Below are 16,825 nucleotides of genomic sequence, written 5' to 3'. Positions count from 1 at the left end.
GCAGCAGAATAGGAAACTAATGCATCCATGGAACCACGTCACAAGAGCCTCCAGGTGACAGGGGACAGTGTACACCAAAGTGCTCTGGAGAGTAGAAAGAATCAAACGCACAAGTTTTCCTAACACCGTCACAGACTAATGGCCATTAGGGACTGACACTTACCAGGCTAGACATACATAGCTGCTGAGTCCCATAATGAGGAGGAGGGACTTTACATCGGAAAAGAGAGCGTCCTGTGTCACTAGGAAGGGCTACAAACACTTCTGAGTCTGTCAGGGGAGGGCAGTGGTGGCCCTGTGGCTGCCACGCTCGCTCGCAGTACAGGAGACATGGCCGCACCCTGGAAGTGAACGCCGAGTGACACCACTGTGCTGTCGCTAGAACTTTGTACATTCTCTCCTGGTGGAAGGAAGCTGCGGTGGCTGTGTTTCAACATTTGGGGAAAGTGCCTTAAAAAGAACCCACACAGACAAGGGCAGACAGAGTTCAGAGATAGGGAGAGAAAGAGATCCAGAAACTTGAAACTATTCCTGGGTTCCTGGGTCGACCTGTTTCTGAAACTAGTACAGTCTCCTATCACCGTCCCCGGAGGCACGTCACACTGTCACCAGCACCCCTGACGAGCTCCTCCTTGGGGTGATCAAGGTGAGGAAACACGAACAGGTCTTCCTAAAAAGAGCTTCAAGAAGGAAACACCACACACACCAGCAGTCATGAGCCAGTGGTCTCATGGGATTCATTCTTTAATCGAGAGTTGTGACCCTAGGAGTTAATCTGGAAGGTCAAGGGTCGCTGCACTTCCCTCTGCCCCCTGCAGGGTGCTGGCTTTTGATGCCTGAGGTTCAGTCAAATATCCGTTCTCTAGCTTCTGCCCTCTTACGCATTTATTTATCAGCAGCATGTGGTGAACAACGTCAGGGCATGGATTCAAACCCAGGGCTAATGGGACCTTGAACTTCAGATCCCTTGTCAGAGGGGGGTGCAGAGCAGAAGGCCCTGTGTAGCAGGTGGCACCCCCTCAGCACCAGCAGTTCCTGGGTGCACGCTTTGAAGCTCCCCCAAATGCAGGGAAATAAACCCAGACCGTACTTCAACTTAACAAAAGGATTAAATCAGAACATTCTTAAACCAAAAGGCTAATTTGGAAATTTAATTATTTTGAAGGACGCGTCCCCTGTGGCTTCCTTATTCCATGCTGCTGGAGTGAGAGAAAAGTTAATAGCTTTCTAATCATATCAATTTTCTATTTTAAAAAGCTGATTCTCGTTTATTAGTCTGTCGAGGGATTATCAGGCCAGTTGCTTTATACTCTTAATTCACAAAGCAGAAAGAAGTTTCTGTAAATGGATTAGATCATATTCCCTTAAACTGGCCCTTTTTAAGTTGAAGCGATTAAACTCCCTCATTTTTATGGAAGTTGTTAATAAATCCATTTATCAGAAGTGGGATTTATTGAGTGTAGATGGTCCGCACTTTTCGGGGAACCCAAGGGCGAGGGTATAGGTCCCACCTGTACCCACACACCTGGCTTCCTTCATCAGCCAAACAAATGGCAGGAAGGAGAAGGAGCAGGAACAGAGCGTTCATGCCCGTTGTCACAAACAGCAGGGCTTCCTTCTTTCTCACGGCTGAGCAATTCCTCTTATATGTGGGAGCTAAAAATAACAGACTCATAGAAACAGAACGCAGGTTGGGGTAGCGAGAGGCAGGGGGCTGGCTGCTGGGGAAGAGGTGAAGGGGTCAAAGGCACAAACTTCCAGTGACAGGGTGGGCAGGTGCCGGACGTAACGGACAGCATGACTACAGCTGATAACTGTGTGGTGCAGATTTGAAAGTTGGTGAGAGACTAGGTTTTTAGAGTTCTCATCATGCGCACGGAACGGTGAGGTAAGGGGTGCGGTAGCGAACCTGGCTGTGGTAACTATTTTGTAACATACACATTAAAAATCGCTACATTGTGCGCTTACTTAAACTTGCACAATGTTGCATGTCAATTATATGTCAATAAAGCTGGAAACAGGGAAGAAAACGTGTGAACGTAACCGTTGCCTGTGAGCGAGCCCTGGAAATTACAGCTTGGGGGTCTTTGCCCCGTGCCTGCCTGGCCAGTGAACTGTCAAGGGGCTGATGACAAGCCTCATTCGTTCTGCAGACGCTTTCGAGCACTGACCCTGGTCCAACAGTGCTCGAGGCCCTGGAGATGCCACAGCGAGGAGACTGTGGACTGAGGTGGAACCTGAACGCGCCGATGTCCTCAAGGTCTGGAAATGCTAAGAGCTGTGAAGAAGAAGGACCAGTGCGGTAGCTGAAGGGTCACGTGACAGGGCAGCTGTGTTAAGTAGGGTGGTCACGAAAGGAGGGAGGGAGGGGAGAGGGAAGAACAGGGCCGGCTCAGTCGGCACCCGCCCCTTTGTGCACTGTCCCATTTAAATGCTTCCACAGCTGCCCCCAGCTGTAGGCCAGGGTGGGGTGACACGTTTGTTCCAGGCCGCCTGGCTCCCACCTGGAAGCTGCCCCTGTCAGAGGTGGCCCGGGGCCCTAAGCAGCCGATGGCTTCCTCTCAGGTGGCCCACACCAGGGGCCTCTGAAGAGGGAGGAAGCCATTCCAGACGGGGCAGTAAGTTAATTACGCAGTGAGAGTGTGAGAACTGCAGGTCCCACTACGAGCGAGTTACAGGGGTGCCTCACTTAACTTCCCCTTCGTCAGTCCTGCAAAATTATCCCAGTCACTGAAACACCGCCCGACAGGAGGGCAAATGTGTCAGGGCAGGGGCTGGGGGGGTAGCTGAAGTGGAAAGAGGCGTTACTCCGTCCTCCTGGAATGTTCCTCCAAAATTTCGAAAGCTGGCTCCTTCTCACTATTCACACTTGGGCTAAAATGTCAGCATCCTCGAGAAGCTTTCCCGGGCCGCCCTCCTGGCAGTAGGAGCTCCAGCACTTCTCGGTTAAATTACACGGTGTCATTTGCCTATAAATTGCACAATTACACGCAGCTCAACTCCCAGGCATGCGTTCGCTCCCCAGCTTACTGTCTGTCTCTTCTCCCAGAATATAAGCTCCTGGACACCAGGAGCCCAGGCCACTTCTATTTGCTGCTGTGTTTCCCAGTGCCTAGAAGGGAGCCTGCAGCACTCAGGAAATACTTGCTGAATCAGTCCGTGGACCTCGTTATATTACAGGAAAGGAGACTGGGGCCTGCTACGGGTCCTCCCCAGGTCACGTGGGTACTAGTGACAGAGCTGGGTGCACAGGTGTGACACAGGACCCTTAGAGTCTGTGCACTCCTGGCACTCTCACATCTGATGTGGTTTGTTTACGTTTAAATTCTTGATGTAATAACGTGAATGCTGATGGTGTGGACACAGGACATGTCAGAAGCCCTTTTCTCTCGTTCCATCAAGTCTTGCCGCCCAGGGAAGAAATGAACACGGAGGATTTTCTGAATCGCTAACATTTCACCTCCACAAGACATTTTTGGGAACTTTCCTCTCCCACAAACGACATTAGCAATTTAGAAAATGATTTAAAACAAAAGGGCATTTCAGAATATCGCCAATAACAGTTAGCAAATCTCATTAATGAGATGCTCTGATGTGGAAATCACTACAATCCTTTTTCGCTGGGAAATACGGTAATTAAGCCATTGTGTGTCTGTGTTATTTAGCAAACGAATAATTACTGTGTGCCCTTGAGCCTCTCTGCTGCCTTGGAGCATCAGGGCTAATATCTTGCAGTCTTCTCCAGAACTCAATTTAATGAGCAATAGATTCTGAGCCACGCTCAGGGCAATCGACTGCTTTCTACCAGGAGACATTAGAGCCCCAGCAAAATGATCCAGCGAGCCGCAGGCCATGGAGCACGAGGGTGACCCATACACGGTGAGACTGCCCTGAACTCGGAGAAAGCAGAGCTGTTAACTGGGCAGTGGTCACTGAGTGTCTGGCACAGGACTGGCCTGTGCTGGACGGTGGGACATGAGGATGACATGGGCCTGGCCCTGTGCTGGGAGATTCACCGTCTGCTGAAGGGCATTTACAACAGTCACAGCATCAACTGGGAACAATGACAATATCCCCATCGAGGCCATGACGAACCTCTGCTCTTACATCCAAAGCAGAGTGGTGCCTGCCTTTACCAAGGAGACAGCCCACATTCTGGACCCAGTCAGGGAAACCGAGTGAGACCATCCGTCCTTGTGCAGCTTCGCCTGCGTCTCTCCCTGGCCAGCGAGGCCCTGAGGTCAGGAGGACGGCGGCCTGTTTCACATTAAGGTTACGTCCCGTCAGCATAACAGCCTTTTACAAAATGCATAATGTTAAGTTCTCCTGAGAGAGACCGAGACTGGGTTTTATTAACGTCATCGTCCAACTCTGTCCTGGTGACTAACTTGCAGCGGGCAGCTTGACCCCAAAGGAAAGAGTTTCCTTCAGACTCTGTGCCAGTGATAACACAGCAATAGCACTTGCCCCGAAGTAGTTCTCAAATCACCTTGCCCTGGCATTGCCCGTTGGCGGGTGGCTGCGAGCTGAGAGAGATGGAAATGGACACACAGCTGACCCGTCCTGTCTGGTGAGCTGGATGGCGCCGTGGAGGGAAGGCGTGAGAAGCTGCATAGGAAGAAACAGCTGTGGCTTTTGCAGGTCGCCTCTTGGTCAGGGAGACTCTGGAAGGGCAACAGGATGACAAGTAGAAAGCTATGGAGTGGCCCCCTACGACCTGCACAGTGACCTGAGTCGAGAACAGCATTGACGCTTTATTGAGTGTAGAAGGGATTCAGGTCTTTCCAAGCTGCAGGGTCCCCAGTGCACTCACCCCAGCTTGAGGCGCCTTCTTCCCACTAATGCCGTGATATGACATGGTCGTGTCTCAGGGACCTGGCACCCCAGGAGCTCTAGCCTCATGTAGGCACAAGTTCACGGGTGGAGGCGGCTGTCAGGGGGCAGAGGAGGGACCCACGAGACCCACATTGTTCATAAAAGAGGGACCCTAAGCTGCCTGCGCTCTGGAACCCAGTGTCCATCTTCTCTGGAGAGAGTGGCAGGGCCTGGGGCTGTAACCACGAGGTGGCTTTATTCACACGTGATGACTTTATTGGGGTGTGTTTGGGCCGTTGCCCTTAGGGGACGTCCCTCACAGCGCGAGCCCTTCCGGAGGCCGTGCTGCAGGGCTCAGTGCCCAGAAGGAGTGGAGGGTCAGGGGGCTTGGTGGCAGCTCCCGGGTCTGAGTGACTTCTTGCCAGGGCACCGTGGGGAATCTGAGGCAGAGAGCCCCGCAGGCAGCAGTGGCCTGGGGTCTTTTATGGCCGCAGGACTGGCCATACCTACGGCTAGCAGATGTCAAGTGCAGTTTTGGGGGTTATCCAAAGCAGGCAGCCTCTGAATGTTGGCTAGAGATCTGTTTGTTGGGGTTATATTTAAAACAATTGGACGTGTAAACTTTGGTTTTGGTGCCAGCAGCCTTTTTAGCTAATGGGTGTCAGGCTGCTGACAGGAAGGAAGCAGCAGGAAGCCAGGATACAGGCTCGTCTCTGGCTCGTTGGTGACACAATTTCTTAAACCAAATGTTTGCAAATCTTCACTGTCTCATAGTCTGCCTGATGTCCAAGTAGCATGAATGAAAAGTAAAACAGCCAGAGGAAGGAGCTAGCAGGGCTTATGCTCCCGGTGTGGTGGCCTTCGTGACCCCACGTGGGTCACCGCCACCCGTGAGAACTCGCTTCCTCCAGCAGCTCTCAGTGCTGCACGGAGGGGAAACAGAAGCAAGTGAATCTGAAAAGACCGTGTGGTCTCTGCACGTGTCCAGAATGGACAGCAGTGTGAGGCTTAGTTCCTCACATACGGGGAGCGAACACGTGGCCAAGTCTGTACAGCAGCTTCTTCCTTAAAAACAAAATTTCTGAACCCAGAATGACAGGACGTTAATCTCTAAGAAAGCTGGATGTTACAAAGGGATGTTTGCACGATAACCTCCGTGTATTTAAGAATGCTTGAAGCCGTTCGGAATTTTAAAAATAAAATGAAAACACAACTCCTCCTTAGGAGGAGAAAGCATTTGGCTTCTGTGATAACACAAGGCACGCCTGTGACCCCATGGCATGGTTGCAAGTACCGCCATGTTTTCCTGTTTGCTTCCAGGTCTGCTTTGTTTCTTAGCAGATGGGTTTTGCGTGGCTTCCCTGGCTTTTGAACGGTTGCTGCTGTCTGGGACTTGGGCCCTGGCTTGTCTTCTATCTCCATGAAACCTTGGTACATTGCCTGTTGCCTGGAGACCTGAGCTCCCGTACATACTAGCTTCTGTTCAACAATATCGCCTCCTAAATTTTTAAAAATATGTTCAATTCTTAGAGAGTCTCACTAGGAAAATGGAGTTGAATTTTATGTGAGAGTTTAGTCCTCAAGTGTGGCTGAGATAGAAAAGAACCAATGTTTGAAAATTACCTTTGAATATCCCTCAAACCAGACGGTAAGCACCTAACACGTAGCTTTTGCTAGGAAAGGGCCACACTTCCTTTGGTCGGGGACCAGTTGAGTAGCTAGCTTGTTTACAGACCCAGAAACACCAGAATCACACGCGTGGGGAGATTTCCAGGCCATGAGGGTCCTGGGAGCCCTGAGACTAAACGGGGAGACGCGTGCCTGCCGTGACACTCCTCCTCCGAGGCGCTGCCTGCACCCATGGAAGGCCTTGTTCAGTCTGTCTCTGCCACAAGTGCTTACCACTGGACTTGTGCTGGGAAATGTGTGTCTGACGTGACGTCTCCACACACCGCACCTGCCAGACAACTGCAGAGGCCAACACCACAAAAGCAGACACACCATACCCCAGGGGTGACACAGCGCTCCAGAGAAAATGCCCCAGGTGACATGGGCCAGTCCTTCTCTTGGCGCCATCCTTTTGTACATCACAGAACCCTGGAGGTTACGGAGGAGCTGGAACCATGCCTGCTGGGTGGGAGAAAGGGCAGAGAGGGTACAGAAGAGCCTCTGCGGAATTGATTGCTCCTGAAAAGTGCACCCGCCCTCGCGAGTGACTGATTCATCGCCTCCAAGTAGCCTCTTCCCAAGCCCACTGTCCCGGAGGCTCCAGACTCCACAACGGTCGGCCCACAGTCAGCTGCCATCCAGGCTTCACTTGCACAAAAAGCAGTGGGTCTGAAGGTGATCGGCCAGGTGACCCTAGCCTGTGCTCCGTTGCTCTAGGCTCTTGGTTGTCCATGTGTTTTTTGTTTGATCCCCTCAAGTTACGAGATTAAATAAAGATGGCAAAGTTGTCAGCATCAGAGAATCTCCACTGCTGAGCTGATTTCTGAGGACTTGGTTCTGGGGGAGAAGCAGCAGCTGTCTTCACCTGTCACATCGGCGCCGTTGATGTCTTCATTGGTCCCTCGAACCAACTGTCAGGTGTAAATTGGGGAATCGATAGCAGCAGGGCGTGCAGACCCGTGTGGGTTTCCTGAGGTCAGTCCCAGCGAGAGCGGACAACCCCTGGGATCCACGCAAAGTGCTCGACAGCGCACATCCAGCCAGACTCAGGCTGTTGCACAGCAAACAGATGCTGCCAGTTATCGGCTGGAGAAGAAAGAGCCACCAAATGACAATTTAGTGTCAGTGCATAATGGTCCCTGCCAATGGCTCCACATAGCACTGGACAGCAAAGCTCACAATCATGGGTGTTGGGTGTTTCCAAGACGCCATAACGTTCTGTGCTGTGGGGACTGGACCCCCCGTCCCTGCCCTTTGGCCTCGCCTCTCGGACTTCACACAGTTCTTTCTGCCCACGTTGTCCTGTTGAGAATGATTGTTTCATTCTCTGCACTCAGTTTACTTTACTTCATCCTTTGTCACTCAGTTCAAGTGTTGTTGCCCCAGAGAAGCTTTCTACATTTCCACAGAGTTCTGTTCCACCTCTTTCATGCCACTGTGCATTTAACGACAAACTCATTAAATACTTAATCATTAATCAATTACTTAATATCTGCTTCCCTCAGAAACCTATCGTTTCTATAACATCAAGGACCACGTTTGTCTTGATCGTCATTGTGTCCCCCCCTTACACTGGGGAACCCCAGGTGCTCTGCTCTCAGTCAGTGTTGGCTTAATTCCCCAGGGAGTAAACCCCAGAGGCAGCAGGAAAGTAAATGCTCATTTCTCAGGTGCCTGTGTCAGATGGTTCTGACCAATGAGACAGAACCAGGTACCTGCTGGGGGCTTCCAGGACGCCTTTACTTTCCTGATAAATGAGACCGGCATCCCCGGTGTGGGCTCCTTCCACACCACCCCCTGCCTCGAACGTGGGTGTGACAGCAGCCGCCGTGTGACCGTGAGGGACGGTCAGAGCCAGACATAGATTCCAGGGCTGACAGTCTAGAAAAACTAAACGGATGCCAGCAGCTGCCTCGGCCCAGACAGCTTGCTAAGTAAGCAGAATAAAGCACCGTCGCCAGTAGTTTAAGCCATGTGGGTTTTCAGTCACTTGCAGTGAAAGCATTTCTCACAGACATTAGCAACGTGTGTTGGGTTAAGATGCCTCAAATCTCTGAGGCTGCCTCATCTGACGTTAACGCAGAGATCAGACCCACCTCTTACATCCAGGAGCACTGAAAGCGTCTCCAACGTCACACACAGTCTTGTAGAGCGAGGAAGAAGAGAGAAAACACAGTTCCATAGAAGGTGCTTTAATTTATATGCTGATGGCAAGTGAAACCTTCTGACGCTGTGGTGCGGAGTGTGACGTCCCCATGGCAGGAGGCAGCTGCTCCTTCTTCCCTGACCTCAGGCATCCCCACCTGTAACTTACTGATGGCTGCGTACCTGGTCCTCATCTTTCCGTTTCCTCATGTCAGTTCATTTCTCTTTAGAATAAAAAATAAAAGCAAAGAACTTATTTCTTTATTCTGTGATTAGCTATAATTAGCTCCAAGAATGTCTGTCCTTCCGCCGTGAGGGCATCTGAGGCGGCGCTTGGTAGAATAATCAGTGGCACTGCGTTCGGAGAGCTGTCACTAAGGCCACGCGTAGCTGCTTCCTCTGAAAGTCCATCCCCACGGCCCAGCCTGGAGTGACTGCCGTAGTTTTAACCAAGTTCAACCACTGTGATCACAGGTTCAGGATCTGAGATGGAGTTTCTTACAGAAACCAAGAATGAGCTGGCTTTTTCATGTGCATGTATACACACAGGCTGTCTCTTTGTATCTCAGCTCAAATATGATAGTGCATTGTGTTCTATCTAATTGCAATAATGTTTCTGACATAATATCCATTATGTGTGAAATTTACATACAAATGGCCAATAAACAATCTCGGCCTGCAGTTCCGATGGCCAGCAGATCCTATTAGGGCTTCAGGAACCTGCTCAGGGATGGGAACGCTGTGTCTGAGCTACAGATTCCCACTGTGCAGTCCAGGCCTGTTGCAAAATGGACTCTATGTCCTCATAGCTTTTTTCCTTATAACACAAAGCCACCAGGATGAGTGACTGAATTTATGCTGTCAGAAGCATTGGGGGTATGTTCTCAATCTCATTTTTCATTAAGTCACAAGTGTTCTCCTCCCCTCCCCCCATTCCAGTACATAATATAAGTGGCTGGTGAGCGTAAATGTGCACAGGTCGCCCAATTAAATTTTCAAAATACTGGCGAGCCGCAGTGAACCTCAGCAGACAAAAGGGAAGGGGGTCTTAGCAGGAGAAGCTGCCGAGGAAGCCTTGGATGATTGTCCCAGAAAGCGTCCTCGGTGAGCTGGTCTCCCTTCCTCCCAGGTTCAGGCTGAACCTTCGCAAGAAACATGGATGACTCACAGAGAGGACAAAGCACAGGTATTACCAAGATACCATTACCTGTCAGCCAGCTGTTTCTAGCCAAGGGGAAATAAAACCTATTTGAAGATGAGCTGACCTGAGGCGTGCACTAACAACCCCGAAAAAGAACTGAAATACTGAAGAATTTCCTTGTGCATCGGTGGAATTCAAGTTTACAAAGTTGTTTCAGAATTTTTGGAGAATTAAAAAAAGTGATTAACTCATTAAAAATGGTAAACTCATGAGTTAACATAAATAACTTTTTTTAATGAAAAGTAACTATTTTTCAAAACAAAAAAAAATTGTGAGAAGAGTGGCATCGTTTTGCATTTTTGCAAATTTCTGATGTCCGGCTTCATAGAAGACAACTGGATTCTTGTATCAGTTTCTGCATTCACTCTTTCGCAATGTCACACATGGCGTGGCTTCTGGGAAATTCCACTGGACACAGTGAAAGTGAAAAAGCAAATAACAGCAGCTGCTATCGCTGCTGCTGCTGCTGCTGCTGAAGGGGCCTCAGGGATCCTAGGGGTGCCTGGAGCCCACACTGAGAACCACTGCTTTCCATCAACATCATTTCCTTGTCGGGCAGCGTCCTGGGTGGAAAAAGCCCGTTAGCAGCGCTCACAGGCCCGTTGTGTTGGGCAGCCTTTCACACAAGGCTGTGCTTGCCTCAGGCTCCCATCACACCCTCCGCCACGCATCTCTCATCTAACCCCCTAGGAACCCGCCAGAAGAAGCAGGTGGCCTTTTTTTAGTGTCCCCAAACTGGCTCCAGCAAACCTTGGTGTAGGAAGATGGAGAAACTGAGGCCCAAAGAAACTGCGTTATGTCCAAGGCCGACCGCTGGTGAAGACACAGGCACACAGGCTGTGAAGTCCTGGCCGATGGTCGGGGGAGGTCCCCACCCCTCAAGTGCCTCCATGACAGTCCAGCTGAACTGTGTCCAAGGCTCACACCTGCCCTAATGGAGTGAAGGATCCTGGGAGTTCAGATTTTAAGGAAGAAGATATTCCAGAGAGATTAATGTCAAGGAGTTAGAGGCGCTTGTTCATTGTTTTCTTGCCGACAGTATCCTTCCCACGAGCCCTAAAGGAAAATCCTTCCTACTGAGGAAATCCAGAGTCCAGAGAGGACACGTTGCCCCATCCATGTGCCAACCAGAAGCACCCACAAACCCATCCATCCCACAACTGGCTGCCCTCCCGAAATCTTCAAACTGGCGATGGGTGATTGTGAAAAACGTGAGTCGTATAGGTAAGCAGGCTAGAAACAGGGAGCAATGGAGAAAGACAATTTTGCTTTCCATTGTATGATTTTCTGGATGACTGATGTTTGGTTCTGTATCAATCGAATGCAGTTTTATGAGCTGAGAGAATGTAGCAACGCTTCCACTTCACATGCGTTTCCTTACCCTGTTCCCATTTGATAATTGCAGTTGGCATATTTGTTCCAATTCTGCAGGTACTTTCTCTGGTCAGGACTCCTGGTTGACTTCAAATGAAGTCTCCTTTTAGTTAAGAAAGGCGTTCTTTCATTCCCTACAGTCTCCTCGAATGAGAAGAGCCATGTGCGTTGGGAGTGGCAGGAGGAGTTCAGGGTACTTACAAAGAAAGACTTTTCCAAGGATGGTTTTAGACACCCAGTGTTTGCTCACTTGTGGAGTGACTTTCAAATACCGTGTTCCCCGAAAATAAGACCGGGTCTTATATTAATTTTTGCTCCAAACATGCATTAGGGCATATTTTCAGGGGATGTCTTATTTTTTCCTGTACAACAATCTGCATTTATTCAAACACAGTCATGTCGTCTCCTTCTGGGGAACATCGTCATAACGTACTAAACGCGTCTGTCTGGCTGACGATCTTAACTGGGGCTGATTTTCAGGGTAGGTCTTATTTTCAGGGAAACGTGGTGGTTCATCTTAGAAGATTTCTTTTCACCTGATCTTGACAACTTAGTTTTTTATGCTAAGGTATATGGAAGGTTCTGCTTACCAGTGGATAAAGTCCCAGGCACTACAGGCTCGTCTGCTTACACAGCTTGCTGAAACCCACTCTCCGCCTATGCTGCGGGGCTCCATTTCAAGAGTCAGAGTTATTCCTGCAAGTATCTAAAACCACCCGTAGGAGACCGTCCAGTGTTGTGCCAGATTTCTTTCTTTGGCCCATCTCTAGATGAACTTGAGCCTAAGCTCCTTTTGAAAAAAATTGAAAAACAGAAATGCGTGCACATGCACCATATCGTGTGCACACACCCAGACAGCCTGTCTAAAGACGAGACTGGAAGAATTTCAAGGAAAATGAAACCAACTGAGGAAGGCAGAGATTCACGTGTGCTCGCTCTAGGCACACACGTAGAAACATTCCAATGAAACACAGAGAAAGACCTCCCCTCCTCCCCCCACACACACCTGGAGCACCATTTGTCTGGAGTGTTTGGGAGAGAAGGGCACTGCTTTAAACTGGGCAGCGATACTGTAAAGAACAGAGTCTACTGAGCTGTCAGGAACCTGCATTCTCCAGGGCGGGGGATTTCTGTGGAATTCCAAGGCCAACATAATGATTTCTGAAAAACAAATCTGTCTCTGCCTGGTGCTTCAAGCCCAACTTAAAGCGTCTCAGGAAGGAGAGTGAAGGGGGAGAAAAGTGAGGCCCACTGAGGTGGATTTGACTTTTGGTCACCAGCCTGTCCAGGGGCTGGAGTGGAATCTGTGCGCCAAAGCAAGAGGTTGGAGGGGTGCGGCTGCCCGCTGGCGCACTGCGGGCGCGCACTGCCTGGGGGGCGGCAAGAAACATTCTTTTCTCCACCTACATCCACACCTTAGGTCCCTGGCAAAAGCTCTTGGCTCAGCCACGTCCCCGCGGAGCTGAGGCGTCGCCCGCCTGGGGCCGCCCGCGTCTGGGATACGGCGGGGAGGAAGGATGCGTCATGCCAGCTGCTCCTGGGGCTCCGGGGCCACCTGCGCAGAATAAATAGCAATAGTCATGATACCACCTGCGCCCGACGGCACATTAACTTCTCTCCACTCCAGGAGGCTGCACAATCCCGCCTTGAAACGGGGCCTGGGGTGAAAAGCCTCGGGTATGGGCTCCTGGGAAGCCCAGTCTGTTCGAAAGACGCGCCCACTGCCCCAGACACGCCCATCGCTGAGCCCGACAAACTGGGGGTCATCGGACGGAATCTGGGGTGAGTCCAGATTTCTGCCAGGCTGGGGTTTGCTGCAGCTGCATTGTGAGCGCGCCTTCCTGGGCGGTCCGAGATCGAGCGTTAGCTGGGGTTGGACGGAAGAGGTGCAAAAAGCCAGGAGCCCCAGACCCAGTCTGACAAGCTGAGGGTACGGATGAGGAGGGGGCAGGATGTGATCGTACGCTCTGCAGTCGGTGCACATAACCCAGCCCTACTTCCTGGGTCCTCAGCGTTACATCGTGTTCAGGGTGCTTTGGGGTAGACCCCTGGAAACCGCGAGTGGGGGACGGTGAACGCGTTCGCTCAGCCACGCGCCCTCCTCACTCTGGGAACAAGACCTGGTCTGATTCCAGGTGCTTCACACGGTTCCACGCAGCGTTTCCGCAGATCCTGGAACGGACAGATTTGCCCCAACCCCCCACAGGGCTGCCCCGGGGTCTGCCCGTCCAGGCAAGGGGCCGCCCCGCGACCCGCAGAGGCGCCGCTAGTGGCATCAGCGCCGTCACCAGATTTCCCCAAATTTAGGCTACCCGCGCCAGAGGCCAGTGTGACAGCCGCCCGTCCCTGCCTTACCTCTGCCGGCAGCGGCCCCGCACAGCCCCGGGGCGGTGTGTTTGGAGCGCATCCTGCGGCCCCGCCGGCGGCCCGGTGCCCCGGGGCGACCCCCAGCAACCCAGCCGGGACCGTCCGGCTGCGTCTCCGAAGGTCGCGCGTTCTCCCAGCAGGGAGGTCCTCGCCGGGGCGGCTCTGGCGGCTGCTGGGGCTCGGATCCCCACAACTTTTCTCCAGCAGCCCCCGCGGTCCCCGCCTCCGGGGCCCCGCCCTGGTCCCAGCCGCGCCAAACCTGTCTGTGCTCGGCCCTCGGCCCCGCCCACTTAGGGCCCCGCCCCGCCTCAGGGCCCCGCCCCGCGCGTCTGCGCCCCGCCCCCAGCACAGGTGATGGCAAAGGAATAGGTGGCTGAGCACTGTTGGTCCCTGCTGTCCCCAGCCCTGGTCTTCTACGATCTTGCCACATGACTGTGCCTACACATCATTCTCATCTTTAGTCCAAAATGACCAGAGTTTGTTTCCGTTGTTTGCAATCGTCAAAACATAAGCTGCAGCAGGTAAAGTTAACAGGCAACGAACGACTTTAGTCAAGGCTATACCAGCAGAGGAGAGAGTACAGAATTCAGCCTGAGCTCAACGCCACTGAAACAAAGGCCAGGTGTGAGGGTGAGAGGGAACACGCAGGCCGTCTGCGTTTGCCGGCTGGCTTTACCCAAAGGCTCCGGGCAAGGCATCCTCCCACTTAGGTTCCTGCGCTCCCATGGGCACTGGAGATGGCTTTGCTCCACCCTTTTTTTTTTTTTAACTTTTATTTAGTTTAAGTGTGTTTTTCCAGGGCCCATCAGCTCCAAGTCAAGTAGTGGTTTCAATCCAGCTGTGGAGGGCGCAGCTCACAGTGGCCCATGTGGGACTCGAACTGGCGACCTTGTAGTTAAGAGCACCGCGCTGTAACCAACTGAGCTAACCGGTCGCTCCATTCTTGACAATTACATTTCAAGGCGATGGCTCCCAGGTCCTTAGAAAGAGAGTCAGTTAGGGTTCTAAATCTGGCCAGAGGCTTTTTAAAAGATTTCTGTCTCACAGAGGCAGAGAAAGAACTTACAGTGACAAGTTTTCTAAAGTAAATGCTGTAAGAAAAGGGAGGGGAGAGGCCGTTGTGGTTGGTGCCTCTGGATTCTGTGGGAACCGCTGAGAGGACCATTGGGGTGGAGGCCGGGGAACCTGGCTGAAGTTTAGTCAGGACAGCACGTTAAAGCCACCTTCCTGCAGAAAAGCTGCCATCAGCAGAGCCTGTCCTCCCCCCAGGGCTGGGTGTGGGGCTGGCCAGAGCCCTGGGCTTCTCACAAGCTGGGCGTAGAAATGCATGACATAAAGAAGCTTTGCCTAAGGTTTTGTCAGTTGACGTCCTGTGGGAAACAGGGGCACACTCAAACTAGTAATTCAAAGACAGTTCAGCTCTTGAAAAGGCAGAAATAGTGTTAATACAACCAAGTACACATAGAAGATCACAAGGCCAGTGAGAGTGGAGAGCTCATATACTTCTTGTGCCTCAAGAGGAAAGGGAGCCAGTGATGTCTAGAACCAGGAAAAAATGGCTACGGGATGGCACCATTTCACAGAAGTTGTGGCCTTTGGTAGAGGGATGGAATACCCCCCAATGACCTGAAGGGAGGGAAGTGGGGAAAATCCCAGTGGCCTGACCATCGTCCATTTATTTGCTATGGATGCTGAAACCTCATTGCTTCCTCGCGGGCTTGGACAGGTGGCTTCTGGATGGAGAACAAAGTTCTCATGGGCTCCAGGGGCAGGTGACATCCTGCACCCAGATTCTCCATCTCACCCCAACTCTCCTGCAGCAAGCAAACTCAAAATGTAAAAGTCAAATGGTTCCAAAAGGTCAACCTTTGGTTTTCCTCCCCAAATTCTTCAGATTGTTTGACATACTTTGGTTTTATTTAAAAAAAAAAAAAAAGGATTTTGAAATATCCAGTGTCCACCTTTAAAAAATACACACAAATTCCATTTCCTTCTTTATACTGTCTTTAAGGTGTATTTCAAGTGGAAATTTGAATGTATTGACACAGGCAAGCATTTTCATCAACTTCTAACAAAGACAAGAGGACATTTGAGATTCATGAGATGAACATGTGAAAGAGGCTCCTGAAACCAGGAAGTAGTGACAGGAATTCAATTTTTTTTAATAGATTGAAATTTCTGTGCAAATCTGGTCTGGAAAGACAATTCAATAAAATATCTGCTTCTTTTTGGTACATATGTTGCTTTACAGAATATCTCTGGGTTTTGAATTTTAATTCAACTGACTGAAACAAAGGCCTAAGGAGAATGCATTGTTCTATCCAGAGCTCTTAAAAAACAGAGGAGATATTTGTAACGAAAACACTGACGATTGGATCCGTGTGTCCCTGGGAAGTGTAGTCCTCATTGAGATCAATGAGAAGAGCTGCTTCTAATGATAACACCCGCAGGGAAAACTAGTTTGAAATCTCCCAATGTTTTCATAAATGCAGGGATCAGATTCTGAGTCACCAACGGTCTCCTTAGTTTTAATTTATTATATATATGTGTGTATATATATATATATATATATATATATATATATATATAGAGAGAGAGAGAGAGAGAGAGAGAGAGAGAGAAATGAATACGCATATAAGAAAGGAAACCTGTATTAAAATTGTCATACTCAATATGTACCGATAATAAAAGATGAATACAAGTTTGACGTCTGCAATTACCAGAGGTGCTCAGAGTGGTTCCCACCAGTGTCCAGACACTTCTGTTAACGGCGAACTACTGCTGGAGCAACGCTAACCAAAGTGTCCACTTGTACACACTTTTTGGGTATATATAGATATCTATATATAGGTATGTATCCCATTAATTCAGGAACCCCTCAGGACTTTGGGTGCGCCTTTTCTGTATTCTGTTCTGTACTTTGCCAGCTACTTGGTAGCATGTCCAATCATAATCCTCCTTGAATCATAGATGTTTTAAGTCTGGAATGAGCATATGTGCAATAAGATGGGTGCGTCCCAGCTGGGTCCAACTCCGAGAGGGACTTTGAGTGTGAAAGCGTGCATTTGGGGAGTTACTAAATACAGTGATGGTTATTCATATTCCAAAAGAGATCCCCACTGTTTCTTTAAATGTTGGGTCTCCTCATCCACGGCCTGGCATTTGCTGATGGATCATGAGCTGGAAAGCCTAGCCCAGTGCCAGCTCCTGACCTGGGGCTGGATGGAATGTAAAAACCGCCTTGTGCGAGCTCAG

The 16,825-nt window shown here is 50.5% G+C and overlaps 2 long non-coding RNA genes across 5 annotated transcripts in view; one reads left to right on the top strand and one right to left on the bottom strand.

Moving 5' to 3' along the window:
* Nucleotides 1-16,825, top strand: part of LOC141569167 (uncharacterized) — a 441,595-nt gene that overhangs the window by 392,322 nt on the left and 32,448 nt on the right. Inside the window, exon 1 of one of the 4 annotated variants that reach the window (XR_012492614.1) lies at nucleotides 12,651-12,985. The exons of the other annotated variants lie outside the window; for them this stretch is intronic. This is a non-coding gene — a long non-coding RNA (uncharacterized LOC141569167). Of the gene's footprint in view, nucleotides 1-12,650; nucleotides 12,986-16,825 lie in introns of those variants that run through there. 4 annotated transcript variants of the gene reach the window in all.
* On the bottom strand, nucleotides 10,043-13,830 carry LOC141569168 (uncharacterized). The gene is made up of 2 exons (XR_012492615.1): nucleotides 13,559-13,830; nucleotides 10,043-12,758 (listed from the first exon to the last, which is right to left on the bottom strand). It is a non-coding gene; the product is annotated as an uncharacterized LOC141569168 (long non-coding RNA).

This window comes from Rhinolophus sinicus, linkage group LG16, assembly GCF_036562045.2.
Source record: "Rhinolophus sinicus isolate RSC01 linkage group LG16, ASM3656204v1, whole genome shotgun sequence".
Classification (NCBI taxonomy): Eukaryota; Metazoa; Chordata; class Mammalia; order Chiroptera; family Rhinolophidae; genus Rhinolophus; species Rhinolophus sinicus.
Note: the sequence above shows the minus strand (reverse complement) of the source record. Positions and strands in the feature narration are given on the sequence as shown.